Genomic DNA, 14,576 nt, shown 5'->3' with positions numbered 1-14,576 from the left:
CAATTAGGAAAAAATGCCCAACCTATAGCAGATGTGCAGGGAACACTTAGTGACCAACAATCAGATGCTAGACACAGTTGGAGAAGTAGACCCTTCTAGGAGATATCGGCCATTGGGATTATTTAGTAGGAAGAAAAGCCTGGTGGAGAAAAGTGTGTGTGTGTGTGTGTGTGTGTGTGTGTGTGTGTGTGTGTATACATGCAAATGTGTGTGTGTATGTGTTGGAGATGTTTGACATCCATCTTCACTTGTAATCAACAGTTTATGAACACGTGACCATTTGAATGTACGTGCTCTAACTGTATTTATGAGCCAGAGCCTCTGCTTATCCATTTATTCTCTCTGTCACTGATCCAGCTGACTGACATTCACGAATGGTCCTTCCACATCGGGTGTTCTGCTGAACATCAGGTACAGCCTACTTGAGAATATGGTCCCTAGAGTAGGTAGTAGAGTAGGTCCAGCCGTGAGAACTAATCTGGGAGGATCTTAGCATTAAGGCAGACTGCCACACGCACACACCCCTCACCCTACACCACTTGATTAGGAAGTAAATGTAGACCAACAGGAACAGATACTTGGGTGGGTGTCTACTGGTGGGGATGTCCCTCTCCAGAGACCCCAGAGAAGAGTATAGGGGTGATTATTGGGGGACTTCCAGAGTAACATTACTGTTGTTCTCACGAGGACAAGCAGTTAGCTACGGGCTCTGAGGAGAGCATCAAGAACTACTAGATGAGCTGGGCATGGTGGTACAGGCACGCTGTAATCGCAGCATTAAAGGGGCTGAGATAGGAAATCAAAAATTCAAGATCATCTTTGTCTATATGGTGAGTTGGAGGGCAGCCTGGGCTACATGAGAAAACCTGTTTCAAATAAGAAAAATAGAGACCACTCTCACTATCCTGAGGGACCTGCACATGGTATCAGGAGGCCCTGGGAAGCCACTTGAAAGACAGTTCTGACCTTGACATATGCCCTGTGTTTAGACCCACGAGGCAGATCATGCTAGACAATGGTCTGCCTCTTGTCTCCTTGGGGAACATCCCCTGCCTGAGGCAGTCTGCAGAAGCTGATGGAGTGCCTTCTGTGGTGGCCCACCGGTGGCCACCATAGGTGATAGACATTGGAAGCTGGCCAAGTGCATTGGCATCTCCGTATCTGCCTGCCTTTGTCAAAGCCATGTGACATGAGTGCCGAGCTGAGCTGTTGGGATTGTTACACAATAAAGCGTGGCCTCTGAGACTGCCATTTATTTATCAGTTCCTCTTCCACAGCCAGCCCGTGCCTGGGTGCCTCTGCAGCACAGTCCTGGATTCGTATGCTCCCATATCATCCCAACACCCTTTCTCTTTTGATCATACCATCAGCTCTCACTCTCCTCCTATGGCCCCATCCCCAGCATTCAGAATCCCATCTTTAACTGCAAGGAACTCCCCTGTCTCAGCCCTTTCTGTCCCAGTCTCTGCTCCTGGAAGGCACCAAGGGCTGTCCTGCTGAGTCATGCAGTGGGGAGGGGAGTCTCAACCTCCAGAGAACTTGAAGGTCAGGTGTTCTTTGTCCAGCCGCTCTCGGTGAGGTGTGCATAGGTTTCCCCGAGTGGTCCACATGCAGGACGACCCTGCAAGGGAGGAAGGAGAAGAAGGCAAGTTCAGGGAAGGACACGAGGTCATAAACACGGGAGACGCCATCACTCGAATTATAATCGGGTTTCTTCCTTCCTCTCCTCCAGTACTCATAGGGACCCACGACCCGACCTCTACTCTGCAGTTTGCACCATCATGCCTTCCGCTACAGAACTGCCCCACTATAGGTGAGGGCAGGCAGCTGAAGCCATTTCCTCATGCCTGACGCAAGCCTGGGAGGCAGCTAAGCACTCCCTAGCCAGGCGTCCCTCAAGTGCCTGGATGGAAACTAAGTCCCACCTCACAAACTCAGTCCCATGCCTCCCTCACACCCCTCACATGTCGGCAGATTCAGTGTAATTTCTACATCAATCCCCGACCAAGATTTAAAATCATTTGGCTTAGCCGGGCAGTGGTGGTGCACACCTTTAATCCCAGCACTCGGGAGGCAGAGGCAGGCGGATCTCTGTGAGTTCGAGGCCAGCCTAGTCTACAGAGCGAGATCCAGGAAAGGTGCAAAGCTACACAGAGAAACCCTGTCTTGAAAAACAAAAACAAACAAACAAACAAAAATTAATTAATTTAAAAAAATAAAAAATAAAACCATTTGACCTTGAGCTAAAAAAAAAATGACAGATCAAGAAGCACACACTATACAAGACTGAAAACCTGAGTCTGATTCCTGAATCCGTGGTGGAAGCAAGCAAAGAACTGACATGTTTAAGTTATCCTCTGACCTTATAGCACACCTCTCTCTCTCTCTCTCTCTCTCTCTCTCTCTCTCTCTCTCTCTCTCTCTCTCTCTCTCTCTCACACACACACACACACACACACCAGCACACACACTTATACACATATTTTTTACTTTAAAAAATCCTCCAATAAATAACAGAAGATATTTCGTCTGTGAGAAAAGAAAAGGTTGCTCTGAAACAAGAACCATTCAAAAGCAAACAAACTAGAAAATTAGGGAGGTGATCTCCCACTCTTAACACTACTCATCCAAGCAGAGATTATCCCAGCCTCAGAGAGGTGAGGGAAAGCTTTGAAAGGGCCTCAGAACAGGCGTCTTCCCAGAGTCAGAGACCACCTTCAACAGGAGGGTATGACCCAGGGAAGTCAAGACAAAGGTCAAGTTCAGCCTAGTATGTCTGCACACATGGCTGGCATGAGGTTTACTGAATCCCACTCTCCTCTTGAAAGCCAACTAGTGACAAGTATATAGAAAATATGAAGAACATAGGGAAGGAGATGCTTAGTAGTTCCAGAGGAAAAAAAGCCACGTGAGAAACGACATATAAATCTACCCCAGCCCTCTAGAGGTGCCTCCACAGGGAACACTATTTACACAGTCACAATAAAGAACTGAGTGCAGAGAGAATACAAAGTGTGAAGTGTGACATTTATTCTACAGTGGGTGGAGAAGGTATACACGGGAGGGGGGTGTGTGTGCTTGTGTGTATTGTGGAGAGCAATGGTGGGCGGTGTCTTCCATAGTAGGAAGTGAATTTTTCTAAGACTTAGGAGACAAAAAATGTGAAAGCAATACACGTGCATTCCAGAGAGTACAGCAGCCGGTCTAGACAAAACAGCTAGAGCAAAGGAGCGGTGTGTTTCTAAGAGTGTGATTGGCTGGGAAGATGAGAGCTGGCGGTGGTTATTGATGGTTATGAAGCTTGGTTATGAAGTTGGTCTTTTAAAACTTCAACTAATATTTTCATTCCCTTTTAGCGTGGCGGTTCTCAACCTGGGGGTCACCATCCCATTGGGAAAGTCAAATGACCCTTTCCTAGGGGTCGCCTAAGACCATCTGCATATCAGATATTTACATTCTGATTCATAACAGAAGCAAAATTACAGTTATAAAGAGTAGCAAAGAAAATAATTCTATGGTTGGGGGTCACCACAACACGAGGAACTGTATTAAAGGGCCATGGCATTAGGAAAGTTGAGCACCATTGTTTTAGAGAGAACAGAAAAATACATAAAAATTTCTCCAACCCAAAAGGCACAGTCTCAAGTTTGAAAAAAAAAAAATGAAAAAAAAAAAACAAAAAAAAACATACAGAATTGCCAGATTTAGCAAAATAAACAAACACCAAAAGAACATTGAGCAAAATGTGAGTTTCAAGAGAACTGATCGATGTCTTTTAGGATAATCGTGTCCTAAATACTGCAGATGTTACTCACAGTTTATCTGAAGTTCAGATTTAATGAGCATCCTCCACTTTATCCAGCAATCCGGTGTCCATTACATCCACACCAAGGCCCAGAGCCAGGACAGGGAGATCCTAACACTTACGTAAAGCAGCAAGTTCTCATGGAAGGAAATCAGAAGAAGCATCAACTTTTCTCATGGCAAGATCAGGAATTAGGAAACAGCAGTACAGTGTCTTCAAAATTCTAAGGAAAAGTGACATCTGTCCTGGAATTTCAGATCCGTTAAGTCCCAAGCAAAGTTTGAGAATGGAATAAAGGCATTCGGCAGGCCAAGTGTACAACTGGGCGTTCCCTCGTCTTTTCTTAGAAGGTGGGAACAGGAGCTGCCCCACCCAAACAAAGGTAAAGCGAGACCTAAGCATGGAGTCCAGGAAAACAGAAGCCCTCTGCAGAGAAAAGGAAAATGAATTCTCAGGATAACAGCTCTGCTGAGGCAGCGTGAAAGCAGGAGAGTTAGAGCGGGAGCGTGGAAGGTTCCAGAATGGAAGACCTCGGTGGTGGGGGACCAATAGAGAGCCCGCATGGAAAATGATAGAGAGGGATTTTCCAACTGTGTCAGAGAGCTCGGAAAGAACTATAAATACCAACACAGAAAATTAATCAGGTGAAGAAAATGAGGCAATTATTAACAAAGTGTTTACAAGAGATTAAACAAACATTATCATAATGCACTGCTCAGCAATGTGGAAAATAATACTTGATGGTGATAATGACATAAACACCAATTTAAACAAAACATTAAGGGCAGAAAATGTTCGCCAGGCACATGGCTGCATCCACAAAGACAAGAGCTGATGCCCTATGGCTCAAAGACCCTAGGCTAGCCCACAAGGCCCTCCGTGTTCTCACCCCACTTTATGACCCTGACCTTAGGTCCCCCCACCTCATTCACTTCGCTCTTCTGAGAAGTCTCCTGGCAGCTCTTCTCCTCAATTACACCATGTCCTCCTGCCTAAGGGCTTTTGCACTGCTCTGTGTGCCCTTTGCGTGGAGCACCCTCCCCGACAGATCCATAGGGCTCATGGACCCACCAGGTCTTTGCTGAGACATCGTCTTCTAGATAAGCTCTCCAATTCCTTATGTAACACTGCTTCTTCTCTGACGCTCCCTCTAGCACTCTGATTGGCATTTACTTATTCATAGACATTTGCACTTAGCATAACACCACTCTATAATGAGATGTCATAGTAATACGCATCAGCTACTTTTCCTGCTACTGGAACCAAAGACCTAGAAGAAGCAATTTCAGGGAGCCACAGTTTCTTTTGGTTTACAGTTCAGCAGGTTGCAGACTGATGTGGCCTGGGAGGTCTGTAGGCAGGAGCTGGGCACATTTCATCCATAGCCAGGAAGCAGAGAACAGACAGGAAGTGGAGCGGGACCAGTTTGATGATTTTAATCATGGACTTTGTTATAGCTGAATGTCCATGAGGGCCATGTCCTAAAGGATTTGATGACAAGGTGACTCTGGGGGGAGGCTGTAGGATCTGGGGAAGTGGAGTCTAGCAGGAGGCCCTTAGGTCTTCGGGGGCTTGCTCTTGAAGGGAACACTGGGACCATCCTTCCTCTTTGTTGCTTCCTGGCCATGAGGTGAGCAGTTTTGCTCCACCATACACTGCCCCATGAGGTGCTGCTCACCCCAGGCACTAAGCTGCCTCGTCAAGGAATTGGGGCAGAACTTCTGAAACTGGACCAAGAGGAATCTTTTCACTCTATGACCATGTCGTCTCAGGTATTTGTTATGCTGACAGAGTTAATCCAGACTTCCAGACTCTACAAGTGTTAGAACATAAAACTCTGTTGGTGAAGCTACCAATCTGTGGGAATAGGCAATATAGCCTGGCAACACATGATTTGAGAAAAAGTGAGGCCTTTCCTGCATCTGAGAAAAAGATACCAAGGTCACGGGTCACTGGAAGGAAAAGAGAAAAGAACCAACTGGCCCGACATGGACATGCTGCTGAATGCAAAGGCCTGGAGCTCGCAGCCCAGAACATGCAGAAATACTGGGAATGGCAAACCAAGACTGATATTCAGCCTCAGAGTCACTAGGTACATCAAATAAAACACAGAATTCCCAGTTTTCACTTCATCTCCAGGTAGTTTTGCAAAAAGTTTGGGAACTTAAAAAGATGTTTTGTGTAGTGGGTAGTCATTCCAGCTTTGATCTGGAAGTTCTAACCCCCATCGAGGCTTCGGTAACGGTCACGCCTACAAGACAGGGCCAAGAGAGGACCCTGAAGATCCGAGATCCTGATGTGCTGTCTCTCTTGGTTCCTGGACCCTAGACACTGGAGGTAGACCGAGCAAAGTTCTCCAGAGAACACCGCCGGACTGCGCCACACCTTTCCCAGACCCTGTAAACTATCCCTTCACTTGTAAGTTACCCCACAAAATAAACCTCCCTTTTAACTATGTGGAGTTGCCTTAATAATTTCACCAATAGTTGTGTGTGTGTGTGTGTGTGTGTGTGTGTGTGTGTGTGTGTGTGTATTGCAGGTATGCGTGTGCCACGGTGTGTATGGACAACCTCATGTATCAGTTCTCACCTTCCATATTGCTTGCCACTGCATATACCAAGAGCCCTGGTCCATGAGCTCCCAGGGATTCTCCAGACTACATCTTGCATCTCACCATAAGAGAGCTGGGATTCCAAGCACATGATACAGTGTCCATCTTTATGTGGATGTGGGGAACTGAAGACCTAAGGCATCTCCCAAGCTCGAGGCATCCTTTTATTAGTGTATTTTATGTATATTAGTGCTCTGTTTTCATGTACACCAGAAAAAGGAATCTGATCCCATTACAGATGCTTGGGAGCCACCATGTGGTTGCTGGGAATTGAACTCAGGACCTCTGGAAGAACAGCCAGTGCTCTTCACCACTAAGCCACCTCTCCAGCCTCCCATTTGAAGCATTATTATGCTGAGGATATATTCATCATTCATGTGAGATTGAAAAGAAGCTGCGAATCTTTTATTTTATCTGTCTTCTACTCAATATAAATGCAATCTTCTAGGGACAACTTAGTAAACACACCAAAGTTTTTAAGGCATAAGAGATCTTTAGCATAGCAATTCTACCCTCAGACATTAGTTAATAAGAAATCGTAGAGATAAATATGTAAAAATTGTGGTATTTGCCAATATATTGATTCTAATTATAAAAAACATATTTTGAGAAGAATGGTTGAATAATATAGTATTTCTGCCCAAATATTTGCAGCCTTAAACTGTAATCTTACAATCTGTATTTATTTTAATTTTAATTCTATAAACTGTATCATAAAAATGATAAATAAAAATCACCTGTATTTATTAACATGAAAATATGTCTAGACTATAGCAAGTTTAAAATGATAATAATTTCAAGTTTTCTTTACTAAGTGTGCCAAACACTTACACACACATGCGAAAACATTCTTTGATGATTCTTTTTAAAAGTTCTTTTTTTGTTTTTGCATCTTTCTTGTTATCTATGCAGGGGAGCATGCATGTGGCATTCAGAGGACAACTTTCAGGAGTCAGCTCTTTTCTCCCACCACGTGGGTTGAGAGGACTGAACTCAGGTCCTTAGGCTTGGCAGGAAATGCCTTTATGTATTGCAACCCAACAGTGAGCACTGTGAAGGAACTGAAGCAGACTCTGATGTGTGACAGACCAGGGGACTCCAGGCTATGCTGTTCCAGGGTGTCCTTACTGGCCCTTGTGTGCAGTTTTTATTTTAGATAACTCAGAGCTTAAAGCAGGAACAGAGAAACAAGGAAAAGTATATGGAGGATTTCCTGTCACTCTCACCAAATGTGCTCCAGGTTCAGAAGGTCTCCTGGCCGAATGGGAGCTGTTTGTAAAATGTCCTTGAATGCTAAGCTTGGTTGTTGAGGGCTACAAATTACCCACTGATCCGTCTTAATCTTTTCACCTAGATCAGGTGGGGTGTCCACAGAAGGATCCTGCAGTGAGTTACCTACAACTGTGGATGTGCTCCTCGTCTTATGTCGGTATTGCTGTATCTAGGCTATGACCTTTCTATGACCTTTCTCACACTAGAAGAGCCGTTGAAGAAGCTGGTTTGCAGAAGATACTGATTGGCTTATTTGTCTGTTTGAAGAAAGGACATCACTACTACAGTTAGCCAATGCCCCTTTGTCCTTTCCTTCCATAAGTGAGCAGGAATTCCCTCTAAAGAAGTCACATCCATGTTCTATCGCAGCCTGAGTTCTTTGGCCACATGAGCTGTAACCTTCCCTCTGAGATGTGTATGAACTGGATACAGCCAGCTGAGCACGCCATTCCCTCAGTCTAATCCTTTGTCCAGGTAGAATGCAGACTACTGGGGATCATATTATGTATATATAGGCTTTGTCACACTGGGTAAGCCCATAGGTGAACAGGACCGAACAGCGTCCATAGAGACAGCCCCATAAAGCTGGATGTGGTGGCCCACACCTATCATCTCAGGTCTCAAGAGGCTAAGACAGGAGGATTACTATGAGTTGACGATCAGCTTGGGCTACATAGTGAATTCTAAGCCAGACAGGGGTACACAGTAAGGATTGGTGGGGGGAAGGACACAGAGAAAAATAACTCCATATAAGTATGGACACTGATATTCAAGAGTTTCAAAGACGTGAATGGGGGAAGACATGTCAGGTGGGGGAAACAGAGTGGATCAACTGAGTAACCACCACATTAAAAATGAATTTCCATTTCAACTTCTCATCTTAAATAAAGATGAGTTCAAGTAGAGTATAGATTTCAATCACCACATTTAAAACCACCGAATTCTACAAGAGAACAGCTTGAGAAGCCATAGCTGCATGAAGAGTTCCTGAACCTCACATCAAGTAAAGACTGAGCATGGTGGCACACGCCTTTAGTCCCGGTGCTCAGGAGGCAGAAGCAGACAGATCTCTGCATGTTTGAGGACAGCCTGCTCTACACAATGAGTTCCAGTCCAATCAGGGCTATGTAGTGAGACCCTGCCTCAAAATAAATAAATAGATAAAATACATGCACAAATCCTTTTTGAAATGATTTTTAAAAGAAGCACAATCCTTAAAATGTGTTGATAAATTTAACTTCATCAAAATTTAAAATTATTCAACTAATCCTCTCAAGGAGTTGAAAACAAAAGCCACTGACTCTAAGAAAATATTTGCAAACCACATAGTTGATAAAATATTCATTTCTAGAATATCTGAAGGACCATAAAAACTCAGGGGTTTAAACAAAAACATTTAACTAAGAATTGAGAGAGATTACACAGATAGCCAGTCAACACAAGAGGGTGTTCACTGTGTCAAAGAAATGCAAATGAAAGACCAGAAGAGCCATCACTACATTCCTATCAGAATAGCTACAATTACTTACAAATATTAATTATATGTATTGTGTATGTGCATAATTGACAGTACACATGTATGTATACATTTTACATACTGACACATGACAGTGTGTTTCATGTAGGCTGCCCCTGAAGAGCAGTTCAGGGAAGATTCTCTGTTGTTGTGCTCTATCTGTCAACATTGCTCCCCTCAGGAGCAGTCTCTGGTGACCTCCAATGTGGGTTCTATTTCCCAGGTGTCCAGGGCATGAGGCAAGCCAAGAGGGTTACAGATGGGCAGGCCAACCTTTCCCTTTGTTTCTGAATAAACCTATTTGCCAAGCTTCTCCCCTTGAGGACTTCCTGGCCACCATGAATATTTTATGAAGGATGTTCCAGGAAAGAGATATTGCTTTACACACACACACACACACACACACACACACACACACAGGTATACACTGCCCCAAGCCACCTGAGGGCATTTGGGACTAGAAAAAGAATTAGCTTGGTCAAAGGAAATGAAATGAAGACTCTATGTAGCCATGGAATCTGTCAGATGATGAGCAGATCCCATTCCCGACATCTCCTGTGCCTATTCTCTAGGGCATCATGGATGCCGTCCACTCTAGAGAGCTTTCAGAGAAAGTCTCTTCAACTCAGGATATCAGTACCCTAAATACAAAGGTTCTTTTCCATTCCAGGCTGCAGAGCCCATACTAGGCTTATCCATCCATGAGGCCCTAGCAAGTGCTCAGCATGGAGTGACAGCCCCTGAATTTCTGCAACAGTCACCATCTATTTGGTGCCCAGGGGAGTGTGCTGAGGAAGGGGGCTCCAACTCAGCCAACTCAGGAGCGTATCACCCAAAGCGGATTCATGAACAGTTATAAAACCAACCCAAAGTCAGATTCCTATTTATCTTCACCAGCATCGGTGATAAAATGCATCTCTGCCCTATGGACCACCCTATCACCTCTCTGCAATGCTGGCTACACACAACCACCACCTCCACAGGCAGCCAGCCTTTCTCATTCCTGTCTTCACTCCAGCTGGAGACTCCGCTCCCAAAGGGAAGCCCTGCTGAACCAAAGCTAAAAGTCAACAGTTGCTTAGAAGTGTGAGTTACACAGCATAAGCTAACAGACACATGATTGGTCTGGGAGCTGCTTTTCCTCGGGGATTATCATTATATATGAGGGTTTTTTTTTTCTTCATTTGTTTGTTTGTTTTTAAAAGCCATTGTCAAGGCTGAGGAGAGAGCTCTGTCAGCAAAGTGATTGCCTTGCAAACATAAAGACCTGAATTCAATCCTCAGAACTCTTATTTTTTTTAAAGGCCAAGCATAGTGGTGTGTGCTCATAATCCCAGCACTGAGGAGTCAGATGGGAGCTCCCTGGGCTCACTGGCCTGGTTGTCTAGCCTATGGAGCAAGTTCCAGACCAGTGAGGGACCCTATCTCAAACACCGACATCAACAACTTTCCCAAGGAATGGCACAGGATTGTCTTCTGGCCTACACACACACACACACACACACACACACACACACACACAGAGACAGAGACAGAGAGACAGATATGCAAACACACACAAATACACACACAAAGATGCTGTGGGATGTCGTTCTGTATGTTGTGAATGTGTTACTCTGATTGGTTGATAAATAAAGTGCTGATTGGCCAGTAGCCAGGCAGAAAGTTTAGGTGGGGTAAACAGATGAGGAGAATTCTAGAAAAAGGAAGGACTGAGTCAGGAGTTGCCAGGCAGACACAGAGGAAGAAAGATGACAAGGCAGAACTGAGAAAAGGTACCAAGCCATGTGGCTAAACATAGATAAGAAATATGGGTTAATTTAAGTGTAAGAGCTAGTCAGAAATAAGCCTGAGCTAGTGACCAAGCAGTTATAATTAATAATAAGCTTCTGAGTGATTATTTTATAAGTGGACCACAGGACTGTGGGGGCTTGGCAGGACTGGAGAAACTTTCTGACTACACAAAGACATTGTCATAAGCGGCCAACAGCTCCCTGACATATCAGTCCTGAGGATGAAGGAGAGGACAGAGTGACCACAGGTAATTCCAAACATGCCACATTAAATGCTTTCAAAACCACACCAGCTTCCAAACAGAGCCATGGGGAGGAGAAGACTACTGTTGGCTTGAGTGGGAAGCCTTTCAACTGCTGAGCCCAGATTATATGCTAAGACCCCTAGTCTCCATTAGCGCACCCCAGAAATGCCTATGATATGAGATAAGGCAAGATAAGGTCTCTCTTTTTATTCATTTCTCTAGATGTGGTGGGGCTGGGAATGGAGCACAGAGCCTCACTCTACCACAGAGCCATTTCCCAGCCCTATAATCTCCCGTTTTCTAGTTCAAAACAGACTGAAGATGTAGGAACTGACCCACAGTCCCAGTGTCACCAAGGGGAAGCCAGAGACAGACCAAGGTCAGCAGATTCTGGGACTCATGCAGTCTCTACTGTGCCTCATGCGGCACCTGGCTAGGGTCATCTCCTCAAAGTCCAAGCTGGTACATGACCTCTTGGTCAAGAGAGTGTATGAATTAACCCTTTGGACTCCATCTCTGTTATGTTTCAGCTATCACCACCATGAGGCCTTGGGCCAGTCAAACCATCTTCCTGCCCCTCAGTCTTTTTTCTCACTTACACACTAAAGTACATCCAGGGAATGGATCAGATCCTTTCCATCATCTATGGCTTGGAAGATTTTTCTCTCTCTCTCCCACAGACAGACCTTCCATACCCACTAAAGTTTTTAGAAAGAGGCACAGATTGACTCAAGTTCAGTGACAACCTAATCCACTGTGGGGATGGGTCAGACAGTACCAGCCTGACTGCCAGAGACTCAGCATTATGGGTGAAGGGCAGGGAGGGGCTCACTGTGAGGGCCTCCAGGCCACTCAGGCAGGTAAAGACTTACCAAGCCAGCTTTTCAGGCCCTCACTCAGCTACAGGAGCCGAGCTCTGCCTGTCTGTCTACTCCTTTCTTCCATTGGCCTTTTCCCTCCTCCTCTCCCATCCTTCCAAATCTTCCTACCCAGCAGAAGTCACAGCTACACAAGGGACTGTTGTGTAAGAGGAGAGGGACAGAGTCAGGGCAGCTTTGCTAGCTGAGAGTGAGTCTTCCCTGAAAGCTGGAGCTGGGGACCAGAAGTCACTGAGGACAAAACCATCCTCTGTGCCAACCCACAGTGCGCAAGCCCGGGTGCAGGAATCTGCTGACAGTGGCTTCTGCCTGGGGACAAAGCTGCACTATCACAGGTACAGGGGACGGGGAGACGTAGTCTTGGTCTTCTGCCCTGCCCAGCAGAGGTACTGCAAGGCCCACCTGCATTGCCAGAGCAGCGAAGCTCCATCTCCTGCCTCCTCCAGAGCATCCCAGCATAGAGGCTGCAGGAGCCCCATGCAGAAGCCTGCAGCAGCTGGGAGCTTCTCCAGGACACAGCCTAGTCTGGGCAAGGGAAAAAGGTTTGGAGGAGAAGAGGGAGAGGAAGATAGTCCTTGGCTGGAGTCAAGGAGAGAGGCTGAACCCATGGCTGATGGCCAGCTGGGGGTGGAAGTGTAGGGGGAAATCATGGTTTCTGGGTATGCTTTCCTCTCTCTGGTGGAATTCCCATCAACCAAGAGACTCCGGTTACTATGTCTCCAACCCGATGCAGTAGCTTCACAGGAAGGACTCAGGTGAACTGTGGGGCTTTTGAGGAGGTGGGTAGTGGACACAGGAATGAGGAACACTCTTGCAGTGGATATGAGTTGGTGATGGGTGGCTGTGGAGGAGAGAGGACACAGTGGTGAGGCTGCTACAGTTTAGACAGGACTCCCCGGACTGTTGAGGTACCAGGATTTCTACAGAATATCAGAAGGGAAGGGGCTTAACCTGAGTCCAAGATCTGTTGTCAGACCACTGGGGGCGGCATGCTGTGGGCAGCCCAGGCTGCCCCCCACTGCAGACCCTTAACTGTGATGTGGGGTAGGGTATGGGGGCAGCACAGCCCTGGGGGCCTCTCTGAGGACCAGGGGTGGCGGCCGTGGCAGGAGAGGCAGTGGGTGGAAGCTCTGGTTGTTTCACCCTGGACTAGTCTTAGGGGAAGGAAACTCCCCCTTTTCATAAGGGCTGGGGTTGTAGCTCAATGATAGAGTGCTTGCCCGGCATGCTATGGGGCCCTGGATTTAATCTTCATCACTGCAAATAAATATATACACAGACAAATGGATGAATGAATATTGTTGGCATGGTCGACTGTGGCATAGATGAAGAACAAGTGTTGTGTCGTTTTGGGCCATTTGGTCTACCTCTCCTAGCCCAGGGCAATCGTCATACTGCCTGCTCTAATGGTCCTCATAGGCTGTTATGGTAGTTGATAGTTTAAAAAAAAAAAAAGAATTATACAAGAAGTGTCATTCAGTGTAAAGGAATGACGCTGTCACCATCAAAATTTCTCAGGCTTAGATTCCCATCCAAGTCTCTTGAGATGTTTTTTTTTAAATCCCGTACCCAGGCATCAGTCTGGGTCAGTTATGTAAACCCAGGTTGGTAGACAGCCAAAGGGCAGGATGGGAGCCTGATGCTCGGTGAGGGTGGAGACCTACTTTCTGGGCCTTCCCACTCCTCTGATGTCTTGGTGCTGCTGCTGGCATTGCCTGTGAGCCGGCAGTATCTCGGATCTCTCCAGAGCTGCTGTGTCCTCACAGTTTCCATCTGCAGAGTCACCCAAATCCCCATCACAAATACCTGGGGGTAAAATACTTCTGTATAGACTTTTCTTATCATCATTCTCTAAACAAAACTGAACGTTGGCATGATGCCATACTGTAAATTACCTAGAGATGATTTACAAAAAAACAGTGCCAGAGTAGCCATGGATGTTGTTGATATGTGTAAAGGTCTAAAAACAAATCCCTCTCAGATTCCAAGAGCTGAATGCACTCAGCAAGTAATAGAAGCTGTAGGGACATGTCATCTCAGGGAAGTTTCTGCTGGGGGGAAGACTCACACCTTCAATGGCACCTACAGCTTTGTGCTCTGGGGGTGGGATTACTCTGGTCAGCCAATCCTGTTCTTTCTGCTCCACCGGATTGACAACTGCCCGGGCAAAGAATGAGGGCAGTTTAAGACAGGGAATGCAAATGAATTTTGGTAGCTAACAGCACCCATGAGCTTCATTCAGTGTTTGGTCTGCCTCCATTTCCCCAGTAGTCCCAGCATTCCATCAACAGCTTGTTTGGGGATGCTCACATCACACTCTCTGTGAGGGCTCTGCTCCACTCATGGGAGTACACACACACACACACACACACACACACACACACACACACCCAACCTCATTAAACACAGCAATGAGAAAATGAAGAACACAAAAGCCTATGAGTTCCTATTGGCAA

At 45.9% G+C, this 14,576-nt stretch overlaps 1 protein-coding gene across 3 annotated transcripts in view; it reads right to left on the bottom strand.

Moving 5' to 3' along the window:
* Positions 1–1,237: 1,237 nt before the first annotated feature.
* Kcna6 (potassium voltage-gated channel subfamily A member 6) overlaps positions 1,238–14,576 on the bottom strand; it is a 34,173-nt gene continuing 20,834 nt past the window's right edge. For all 3 annotated transcript variants that reach the window (XM_028881557.2, XM_028881558.2, XM_028881560.2), the window contains exon 2: positions 1,238–1,621. The gene's annotated coding sequence lies outside the window, so the exon portion shown is untranslated. The remainder of the gene's footprint in view (positions 1,622–14,576) is intronic.

The sequence above is a fragment of the Peromyscus leucopus genome, chromosome 3, assembly GCF_004664715.2.
Source record: "Peromyscus leucopus breed LL Stock chromosome 3, UCI_PerLeu_2.1, whole genome shotgun sequence".
Taxonomy (NCBI): Eukaryota; Metazoa; Chordata; class Mammalia; order Rodentia; family Cricetidae; genus Peromyscus; species Peromyscus leucopus.
Note: the sequence above shows the minus strand (reverse complement) of the source record. Positions and strands in the feature narration are given on the sequence as shown.